This window comes from Crocuta crocuta, unplaced genomic scaffold (assembly GCF_008692635.1).
Source record: "Crocuta crocuta isolate KB4526 unplaced genomic scaffold, BGI_CrCroc_1.0 scaffold132, whole genome shotgun sequence".
Lineage (NCBI taxonomy): Eukaryota > Metazoa > Chordata > Mammalia > Carnivora > Hyaenidae > Crocuta > Crocuta crocuta.
Window position 1 is genome coordinate 4030763 of NW_027528611.1, and position 10603 is coordinate 4041365.

Genomic DNA, 10603 nt, shown 5'->3' on the forward strand with positions numbered 1-10603 from the left:
CCCTTCCAGTCCTCAGTCCCCACTTCCTCCCACCCCTGCCCCAGTCCGCTGCCCCCTGGCAGGAAACCAGCCCCAAACTGCCTACATCGGGCGGCTCTGGTGCTGGCTAATGGAGTTTACTTGTCTTTCCAGTACATTCTACACTGTCCACAACAAGCAAATATTATTTTGGGGATAAGAAAATAAAAGCTTTTTTTTTTTAAGAAAAATGGAAAACCAAACCAAGCACCTGTTTCCCTAGGAAGCCTCCCCCCAAATCGGTGAACTCCCCCACCCCAAATGCTCTCTCCCCTGTCCCACCAGGTCCACAGGCCCTTTCACGTCTCCCGAAGGCTTTCTACCACCAGCTGATCCTTGCTGTGGGGCTATATGCAAATTTATGAGTGGTTTCCTCAACTCCAGAGGGGAGGAAGAAAAATGCCTGTACGTATTGGGGCCACAGTCACTCATTCTACAAAGGAGCTAGGGCCACCGGTGCCAGGCACTGGGGACACTGGGAACAGGACACAGGCCCTGCCGCCTTGGACTTCATAGCCTTTGGGGGTGGGAGGAGGGGCAACAACCAAATGACCCCAGGGGGCTGTGGGGGAGGGGGTGCTGAGCAGCAGGCCCAGGGAGAGAAGCTTCTGGGATGAACAGAAGTCTCAGCCACCCCAGGGTGAGAAGGAATGTGTAGGGAGGAGGAGGGAGAGTGTTCTGCTGGGGGAACAGCCTGTGCACAGGCCTGCAGGTGAGAGAAGCATGACTTATTTGAGGAACTGCAGGCAGTTCAGAGCAGCTGGAGGGCACAGGGAGGGTGAAAAGAAAGAGGAAACACAGGCTCGGGGAGGGCGACGGGGTCACTTTTAGGACACTGCCCTCTGTCCTCAGGGCAATGGAGAGCCCTCGAGGGATGCGGAGCGGGGTCAGCGGGTGCATCCTACAAAGGTGGTGCTCCTGCTCCTTGAGATTCGTTAGCATTCTCAGCAGCCACACCCCCCAGTCACACTTAATCATGATCATGCGCCTCCCACCCACCAGGCGTGAACTTTAGCCACTGAGTACCTGAAACCTACATCTCCATGGAGACAGCAAGCCCCCAGCAGCCAGCTCCACAGCCCTCCTGCCTTGCAGGAGGCAATACGGGTTAAGAACAGGGATACTGGGGCCAGCGTTCAAATCCGAGCTCCTCCACTTCCAAACTGGGTGCTCTTGGACAGATCACTTCTCTGTGCCTCAGTCTCCCCTTCTGTAAAATGGGGATAATAAGGTACCTACTTCATTGGGCTACGGAGAGGACTGAATTAGTTAATAGTTGGAAAAGGCCTGGCACACGATGGAGGCTGTGTGCTGTTAGTTTCTACTGTTATTACTGCACCCCTCTTCTCAAGAACTCCCCAGGGCCAACCCCTTGATGGCACCAACACCCCCCCCACTCGCCTCCCTGTATCCCTGCAGCACCGCACCCCTCCACGCTCCCTTACTCTCTCCATTACTAGGGGCCAAGATAGTCAGGGAGAGCAAACCTTTGGGTTCTAGAACAATCACTCTCTGACCTGCATCTGGGGGCTCACCCCAGCTCCCTCGAGCCCAGTGGAGAGAGCACTGGACTTGGAGCCAGGAACTGAGTGCCATAGGCTCTGCTGCTGACCTTCTCTGGGCCTCAGTCTCCCCCCCTGCAAGGCCAGAACAAGAACATCTTGCAGACGGCTTGGCTGTCCAAGGAGCAACAAGGGCCAGAAAAAAACTCTGCAAATGTCCACATCGATCACAGACCCCCAAACCCTTGGCCTCTTCTTCTGGCCTGGGTTTCCTCCTCCACACAATGGAGTCATGAGATTTGCTCTGAGCCTGCTAGGAGGACCACAGAAGCTAAAGATGGCCTGGCTTGGGGCTTCCCAAACTCCCTGATGCTGACCAGGACTCTCCCAAGGGCTGAGACAGAGACCCCTGGTCTGGGCTGAGCACCCCAGGAAGAAAATGCCAACCCAGGGGCCTGAGGAAAGTCACACCTGCACCGGACCTTCTACCGAGCCTAGATTAGGCCAGGGCACTCAAAGCAGAGGCCCAAAATGACCCTCTGAAGCCATCAGGACTGTGACATTCATCTCCAAAGGTCATCACTGCCCATCAGTTGCAGGGCCAGGAAGGGCCAGAATGGGACTGATTTTGGTGGCTCTTGGTCCTGGAGGATGGGAAGGAAGCCCAAGCGGAGGCTCACTCCCCAGCTTCAGGTTGCGGGCTACTTCCCACAGTCCAAATTCATCCATTCACTCATCTACACACGCTTACTTGGTGCCAGACCCTGGTCAGGTTCAGGGTCAGTGACAGAAGTGAATCAGATTCCTACCCTGAAGGCACTTCTGGTCTAGAGGGCAACAGACTAGACGTAAATAACTAAAGCACAAGGCAGACTAGGTGAGGAATGCAGGAGGGAGGCAAGGATCTCACCTGCCGTAGCAGGGAGCTTCCTGGAGGGGGGTGGGTTGTGAGCGGGGATGTGCGTGTGATGCGAAGGTCAGGTGGGTAAGGCACAGAACCTCCAAAATCATTGACAGACAGTTCTCTTTGCCCCCCGGCTGTGCCAGAGCCAGGCCAATGTAGGTTATTTATGGTCGTGCCCAGAGAAAAGCGGCCACATGTGCCACTGCACGTGGGGTGCTGGGCTGGGGGGGCGGGTAGGGGGCAGGTGGGGCTTGAAGCTGGGTCTGGCCAAGCTCTGGGGTTTGCCACTGGGTCCCTCACACCCTGACGACCTTTTAATCCTTTCATGCCCTCCTAAGGCAAACATAAGAGGGAGAGGGTTCCAACAGGCAGCAAGTGGCCTGGGGGGTGGGGAGGAGAGCAGTGTCAGAAAGACCAAGGCTTCGGCTTCAGCTGTATTTGCGGGCTATTTAGCATCACCTCCTTCTCCTCTCCCCGCCCCCCCCGCCCCCCAATCCCAGCTATGGGGGAAGGGATAGAGAGAAGAANAAGGAACCTAATCCCTGCCTTTTCCCCAGGGTAAAGGCCTCCGCTGCCAGCTGCCTTTCCCAACAAGCCGGGCGCAGGGGCATCCTGGCATTGCCGGGGTGATGCCCGCCAGCCCCGGTGCCTGCCAAGCAGCCTCCGCGCGCGCCCCCCTCCCTCCAGGTGAACTGCCCAACCCCCCCGAGGTATCAGCCTCTGCGCCCACCACAGACCCGCATCCCTAACTGGCCCCCTCCCTCCGCACCCTCTATCCCAGGGCTAGACCCCCTACCTGGGGGCTGGAGTGCCCGGCACCATCGGCGGCGCCACCGGGCAGAGCGGGGCGTCTGGGCCCGTCCTCAAGCCCGGACGGCTTCCCGGGGGAAGAGGAGGCTGCGCCGCCGCCGCCGCGTCTGTCCGGACCGCGCCGGGCTGCGGGGAAGGAGGAAGGTCAGAGCCGAGGAGGCGGGGGGAGGAAGGAGGAGGCGTGCACAGATGGGCGCAGATTAGAGAGGCATTTTTAGCGAGCCAATGGCAGCTCGGCGCAGGGCGGCGCGGTGCCTGCGCAGGTGGCAGCGCCGCGGCTGCTGAGGAGGCAGCTCCAGGCTTAGCAGGCGCGGGAGGTGGGGGTGCGGCTCCCCCAGTTCTGGGNCCCTCGTCGCCCCAGTCCCCCTGCAAGGGCTCTCCGGAGCCGGGGGCGTCGCGCCGCTCCCCCTCATTGCCCTTCCCACACCTTCTGGGACATTCTTCCGGCCCTGACCGTCCGTCTGTCTGTTGGTTTCTGGCCTCTCCTAATCCTACGTGTCCTGGTACAAGCGAGTGCCTGTACGGTGAGTGTGTGTGTGTGTGTGTGTGTGTGCGCGCGCGCGCGCGCGTGAGGGACGGCCGCTCCTCCCCATCCCCTCCGTCCCTGCCCCCACATACCTTCGCCCAGAAGTGCCCCATTGACCCCACGGGGCAGCCATTAAACCTCGTACCCTAGTTCCTGCTGGACCTGCTGTCACCAGGATAGACCCTCGGCATCTCCGCGGGGCTGGGCTGGGGGGCGGGGCTTGTTGTAAACCCCTCCGGCTTTGCCTTGACCCCTCACTCTTCTGGCCCTGAACCAGGAATGTTTCCGGGAGCGTGGCCACTGCAGGGAGACTGGGGCAGCTCTCTTCACTGTAGGTAGAGGCAGGGGCTGATGATTTATTCCATACCAATCTCTGGAGAGCCTATCGTGTGCCAGGCACCGCTGGGGATGCCCCCCAACCCACCCCCAGTGCAAAACAGACCAAGTCTCTGCCCTCAGGCAGAGCATTGGTGAGGGGGAAAAATGCTGAATATAATAAATATATAGAATAAAGAAGATATTTTAAGATTGTATGCACAAAGTGGGAAAATAAAGCTAGGGAAGGGGAAGGTAATGGGAGTGTCCGCAGGGCCATTAGGTCCCGGCCATTTATTCAGCATTGGCTGAATTTGATTGTAAGTCCCTCAGGTGGTCCTGCAAACCCTCCTTTGCCACAGACCTCACCACTCCCTAGTGTCTGTCCCTGGGCTGATCACAGGTGTTTCCTGCCATCCCTCTCCCATCCGCCCTCACCAAAGGCACCCAAATTCATGACCCCAGTGACCCAGGGGAATGCCCATGTGCAGCATTTATTCATTCAATGAGAATTCTCTGAGTACTGACTTCCTGTTAGGTGTGGGAACCTGGAGGAACTCAACACCTTGTTAGGGAGGCCAGATGACGGTGCCTACCCCAAGGATGAAGAGGAGAGCCAAGGGAGTGGACAGTGTCCCAGAGAAGGTCCAAAGGCTCTGCTTTAGGGCCATCCAGGAAGGCTTCCTGAAGGAGGCATCATTCTGATGAGCGTGCTGGGATTCTGATGAGCCGGATGGGGCAAGAGGCAGCAGAGGGTCATTGAGACAGGCCAACAAAGCCAGGAGACATTGGCAGGGGACTGGGCTGGGGTCCCAGCATGTCCTGGACACCATGTAAGGGAAAGGTTCCTGTCTGGAGCTGAAGAAATCCCACCATCTCCCACACCCTAGCAGTTCCTGCCCCCAGTTATCCTCTCGTCTACCTGGAATTTCCCATTGCCAGGAGATGTGTTGAGCACGTAGAGGGGAAATCGTGGACTTCACTCAGTTGCTTGTTTGCTGGGCAAAAAAGGACATATTACTTAACCCCTCTGCAGTTCGACTTCCTTATCTTAATAAGCTAGTGACAACTTATTTAATTGATCTATGCCTTGGTGCCCTTGTTTGGAAAACGGACAAGGCAACAGCACCTGCGACATAGGTCCTGTGAACGTTACACAAGACAATAAAGATGAATTGCTTAGCACATAAGTACTCGGAGAGTTTTGCTGTTATTGTTATCATGATAATTACATTTGCCTCACAGAGTTGTTGGAATTAGACGAAGGATGTAAGGCACCTAGCTAAGTGCCTGAAACACAACAGGTGTACAACAAATCGTGGCTATTTTTACCATAAACTACACGTCCCCCCCCAATCTCTCCGCTTTTGGTCTACCATGGTGCTGTGAAGTTCCCGTTAGACAGAATTTTCTTAATGTGAAGAGGCTATTGCCCCCCAGAGCTCTTAAAGTGCAATCTGGGATGGTTAGACTACAACACCTACCCCTCCGCTACGTTAGCCTGCCCAGTGTGTCATCAGGGGGCTTTGATGTAGATGGAATGCAGCCCAAGACTGGTATGTTTTAAAAAGGTAGTAAAGTCCAGAGCACGGGACACTGACCGATAAAAGACGCTCAGTGTCCCTTGGCAGCCAGGCATTTGGTGGAGGATGGCAAGAGTGGGAAGGGTATGGGCGTTCCCAGGGGATGGGTCATAATGCAGAGGCTAAGAAGAGCTGGGGGGCCGGAGGTTGATGGAAGCTGGACCAGTTAGGGCAGTTGTGGGGAGGAGAATAAAGGCGCAGACCTGATTAGGCAGATGATGGAGAGAAGGGTAGGGAAGTGAGGAAGCAGACAGGCTGGGCTTACTCCCTTTGAAGCTGAGGTATGCCCAGCCTAGAATTAAGACGCTAGTGGCCCAAGCCCTGAAAAAAAAAAAAGAGAGAGAGAGAGCGAGTGGAACACACACACACACATACACGCGCGCGCGCGCGCGCCTGCCCATGCGTAAATAAATAACATTTTATTTTGGAAATTGACACAGAATTTCCATGCTTCTTCAAATTGAACTGGCTTCCTACTCAGTTTTCTGATTGTAAAACTTACGCTTATCAGAGCTGACCACCCCCATCTCTCTCCCCCACTCTTACTGTTCTGTGCCCCATCCAGAGCATTTATCTGTTTCACTCTTCAAGGCACTTTTCACATCTCTTGTTTCCCCAACAATTCACTTTTCTCAGTCCCATTAAGTTCCAGATACTTCTGGGATTCAGTGGGACCCTTCTCCCTGCTGAGAGCCCCAAGCCATGCCTTGGTCACCCTAGCCTCTTCTGCTAGAGTCTGCGTGCCCTACTGAGCAAGGAGGCAGGCACAGCCCTCCCCAGAGAAGTTTCCAACGCGGACAAGACAAAAAGGACATGTTCAGACCAACACTGAACAAACCTGTGGAATCAACCAATGAGCGAATAATGGAGTAGTGATCAATATCACACGGTTAGCCTGGGAGCAGTGGAGGGGAGACGGGAAAGATTTGGATTCCCTTTCGTTCCATCCAATATGGAAGGCTTCGAGGAGGAGATGACGTTTGAGGAGTTTCTCTGTAATCACCACATCTCTGGTTGGAAAGGAAGAGCAGGAAGCGTGTCCCAATTTTGGCAGTGCAGGACTCTGAAGCCCAGAGAGGAAAAGCGACTCGTCAAGGTCACACAGTGCATCGGTGACAGAGCTGGGCTAAAAACAGATCTCCTGACTTTCGGTCAGGTGCTGTCGTCACCAGATTCCTCTACCTCCCCCGCAAACCTGTACGGAGGTGGGGCAGGACAGAGGGGGAAAGCCAGTGGCCCAGGAGCCCATGGTGTTTTATTTTCTGAGCTGCCTCCCAACGGCACACACATAGGTGAGCAAGACACCCCCAAGGGACAAAAGTACTTTAAAAACAGCCTCACGGCCCCTTCTGCCCTCTCTGTACCTTCGCACCAGCTGGCTTCACACTTGCAAATTGGTTTCCATCACCTGCTGGTGGACAGAGGCTGTTGCCAGCTGTGCCCTGAATCTGGAGACGGAAGTGTCGGGAGTCTTGGAATTGTAGCGTTCTCTGTCCGTGACTCATGCCAGGGGGGTAAAAAATGTTCTGAAGACCTATTCTCTCGACAAGCCACTCAGTCTTGGGAGGTGCCCAGAGTTAGGACCCACACTATGCATGAGCGAGGGCTCGCCCTAGGACATACAGAAACAATGGCAAAGTCAGAGCACTTTTCTTAGACCAGGAACCTTGTAAGCACTCTACACGTATTAACTGTGAGGATAGGTACGATTACTACAGACATGGAAACAAAGGCCCAGAGAGGTTAGGTAACTTGCCCAAGGTCACACAGCGGGTAAGCAACAGAGCTGAGATTCAAACCCAGGCCGTCTGGTTCCAAAAGCCAGGCTCTTAGTCACTTAGCTCTTAGGAGAGGAGCAAACACTTATTCTGAGGGTCTTACTGTGCACCGGAGGATTTTACAGGATCTCATGTAGTACGATTACCCTCAATTTACAGATGAGGAAACTGAGGTTTCGCCAGTTCCTTTGAAGAGGCCTCTCACAAAGTATAAGAAAGGAGATCTTTGACACGGTCAAAGACACACGACAGTGGCCTGGACACCATCGCCACCTAGTGGCACTGTACCTTAAATGCAGCAGACTACCGAAGCAGATGCTGGGTTATCAAGTTCAACACCCAACAAAGATTTTGTGTTTCGGCTTTGGGTTTTAATTTGCATCCTGAACAACAGAGAGATGTGGTTCCCTAATAATCATTTATATTGAAGACGCGGTAATGGGCAGAATTCACCATGTGTAATATCAGCCTTAAAATTAATACCTAGGGGAGAGGAATTTACATGGTGTTTTGATTTTTTAGTTATCCAAGGACTTTGGTATACGTTATCTCCTTTGACTCTTACCACATCTGGTACTACTTTGACTCCTACTATTTTTTAAAATGCTTATTTTCAGGTCGCCTGGGTGGCTCAGTCGGTTAAGTGTCCAACTTCGGCTCAGGTCATGATCTCACGGTTTGTGGGTTTGAGCCCCATGTCGGGCTCTGTGCTGACAGCTAGCTCAGAGCCTGAAGACTGTTTCAGATTCTGTGTCTCCCTCTCTCTCTGACCCTCCCTCCCTCTCTCTCTCTCTCAGAAATAAATAAAACCTTAAAATAAGAATAATAAAAATACCCCAGGGAATAAAATAAAATGTTTATTTTTGAGAGACAGAGGGGGACAGTTTTTGCAGCAGGCTCTGTTTTGAAGCAGAGAGCCCAATGCAAGGCTTGAACCCATGAACCATGAGATCATGCATGACCTGAGTGAAGTCAGATGCTTAACTGGCTGATCCACCCAGGCGCCCCTTGACTCCTACTATTTTTAATGAGGAAATGAGGTTTGTCAAGGGAACCTTGATTGAGTTGTCATTGCAACCAAATCCTAGTGGCTCCAGAGCCTGTATCTTGTGATTGGAGAGGCCCCATTGGGTCAAACTCCCACCTTCCAAGCCCAGAGAGGTTAGATGACTTGCCCAAGGATCTCATGAGTCAGTGGCAGGCCTGGGTCTGGATCACAGTCTCCTGAATTATAAGGCTGAGTTCCTTTCCAATCCTGGACTGTGGTTTAGCTTCCAAAGCAAACCCTACCAGAAGGAAAACCAAGGTTTATGCAAAGGCTTCATCACTGCTGCAAAACACCCCCTTCAGCCCATGGTCTCTGCTTTGCTGCTTTCCAGTCTGGGGGTCTGAGGTCTTCCTTCCAACTGGTTCTCCTTCTTCATTCAGCCAGTGCTAGGCCAAGGAAGAGAGAAAAATGACACTGTAGATTTGTCTGCTCGCCACCCCCACCCTCCTGCCACCTGTCCCCTTTCACACTGGTCCCCCCACCCCAGAGCCAGGAAGCCCAAGCCAAGATGAAAATACGCTCATGGGATGTAGAGCCTGGGGGCTGGAATCTGATCCTGGTTCTGCCACCAACTCTCCACGTGACCTCTCAAACCTCAGTCTCCTTGCCAACACAATGGGTATGGAGCACAGAGTAGTGTGTTAGAGCTGTAGACTGCAAACCACCCAAGTGCCCCTCCACACGGGATGTATTAGAAACACCACGGCACAGCCAACCGATGGAGTATTTTTCCTTTTTAAAGGAAAGCTATTTTATTTTGTTCTAAGTAGGCTTCGTGCCAGCGCAGAGCCCAACGTGAGGCTTGAACTCATGACCCTGAGATCAAGACCTGAGCTGAGATCAAGAGCTGGATGCTTAACCAACTGAGCCACCCAGGCATCCCTCTTTTTTACCTTTTTAAGGTAAGCTCCACATCCAACGTGGGGCTTGAACTCACAACCCCGAGATCAAGAGTCGCATGCTCTACCAACGGAGCCAACCAGGCATCCCTCAAATGATGGAGTATGTATGATGGAGCCGATAAAAATGAATAGAGCTGGGGCTCCTGGCTGGGTTCAGTCCGTGTAGCATGTGACTGTTGATCTCAGGGTTGTGGGTTTGAGCCCCACGTTGGGTAAGGAGATTACTTAAAAAAACTCAAACGAGGCAGCTCTTGATGTTCTGATATGAAACAAACACCAAATATCTACTTTAAGGGGGAAAAGGTGCAAAGCAGTGAGTATAGTCACTACCATATATATTTTAAGTGGTGGTGGAAGAATATATACTCATGTTTGCTTGTAAACACAGAGGGTATTTCTGGCAGGACACAGGACCTAGAAAGAGGAACTGCCTCCTGGGAAGAAAAGCGAGGGGCAGGCAGGAAGCCTCTGCCTTCTGGACCCTCCTATTCCCCTTTGATATGTGAACTATGCAAGCATTTAATTTAATACCAAAAAATTAAATCACATCTTTTAAAGCTTATTTATTCATTGTGATAGAGAGAGACAGAGAGAGAGAGAAAGAGCACCAGCAGGGAAGGGGCAGAGAGAGAGGCAATTCCAAGCAGGTTCTGCACCAGCAGTGCTGAGCCCGACATGGGGCTTGAACCTGTGAACTGTGGGATCATGACCTGAGCTGAAACCAAGAATCAGATGCTTTAGGGAGTGAGCCACCCAGACACCCTAAAGATAGGCATAAATAGAGCGGGGGAGGTGTAATAATCATAATCACCGCTCACAAGTGCCCCATGGCCGATACCTCTTGTCACAATGAAGCTGCAAGGAGGCATCCTCATTATCCCATTTTGCAGATGAGAAAACCGAGGCTTCTAGAGGTGAAGGAAGGCAGGAAGAAAGCAGTGGCACTTGGACGCAGAGCCAGGTGGGCTGGCTGTCCACTGCGGTACCACCTCTTCGTGCACTGCCGGTCCACATCCCCCGCAGGAATTGTGATGGATGTGGGCACGCCAACTCCCTAAGAGTTGACAGTGCCCTGGGGCGCCTCGGTGGCTCAGTTGGTTAAGTGTCCGACTTCGGCTCAGGTCATGATCTCACCATTCGTGGGTTCAAGCCCCGCGTCAGGCTCTGTGCTGACAGCTCAGAGCCTGGAGCCTGTTTCAGATTTTGTGTCTCCCTCT

At 53.2% G+C, this 10603-nt stretch overlaps 1 protein-coding gene across 3 annotated transcripts in view; it reads right to left on the reverse strand.

Annotated features, from left to right (window-relative positions):
* Positions 1-3754, reverse strand: part of PACSIN1 (protein kinase C and casein kinase substrate in neurons 1) — a 49506-nt gene extending 45752 nt beyond the window's left edge. For all 3 annotated transcript variants that reach the window (XM_077754741.1, XM_077754743.1, XM_077754742.1), the window contains exons 1-2: positions 3662-3754; positions 3221-3360 (exon numbers count right to left, since the gene is read on the reverse strand). The gene's annotated coding sequence lies outside the window, so the exon portion shown is untranslated. The remainder of the gene's footprint in view (positions 1-3220; positions 3361-3661) is intronic.
* Between the last annotated feature and the right edge of the window lie 6849 nt (positions 3755-10603).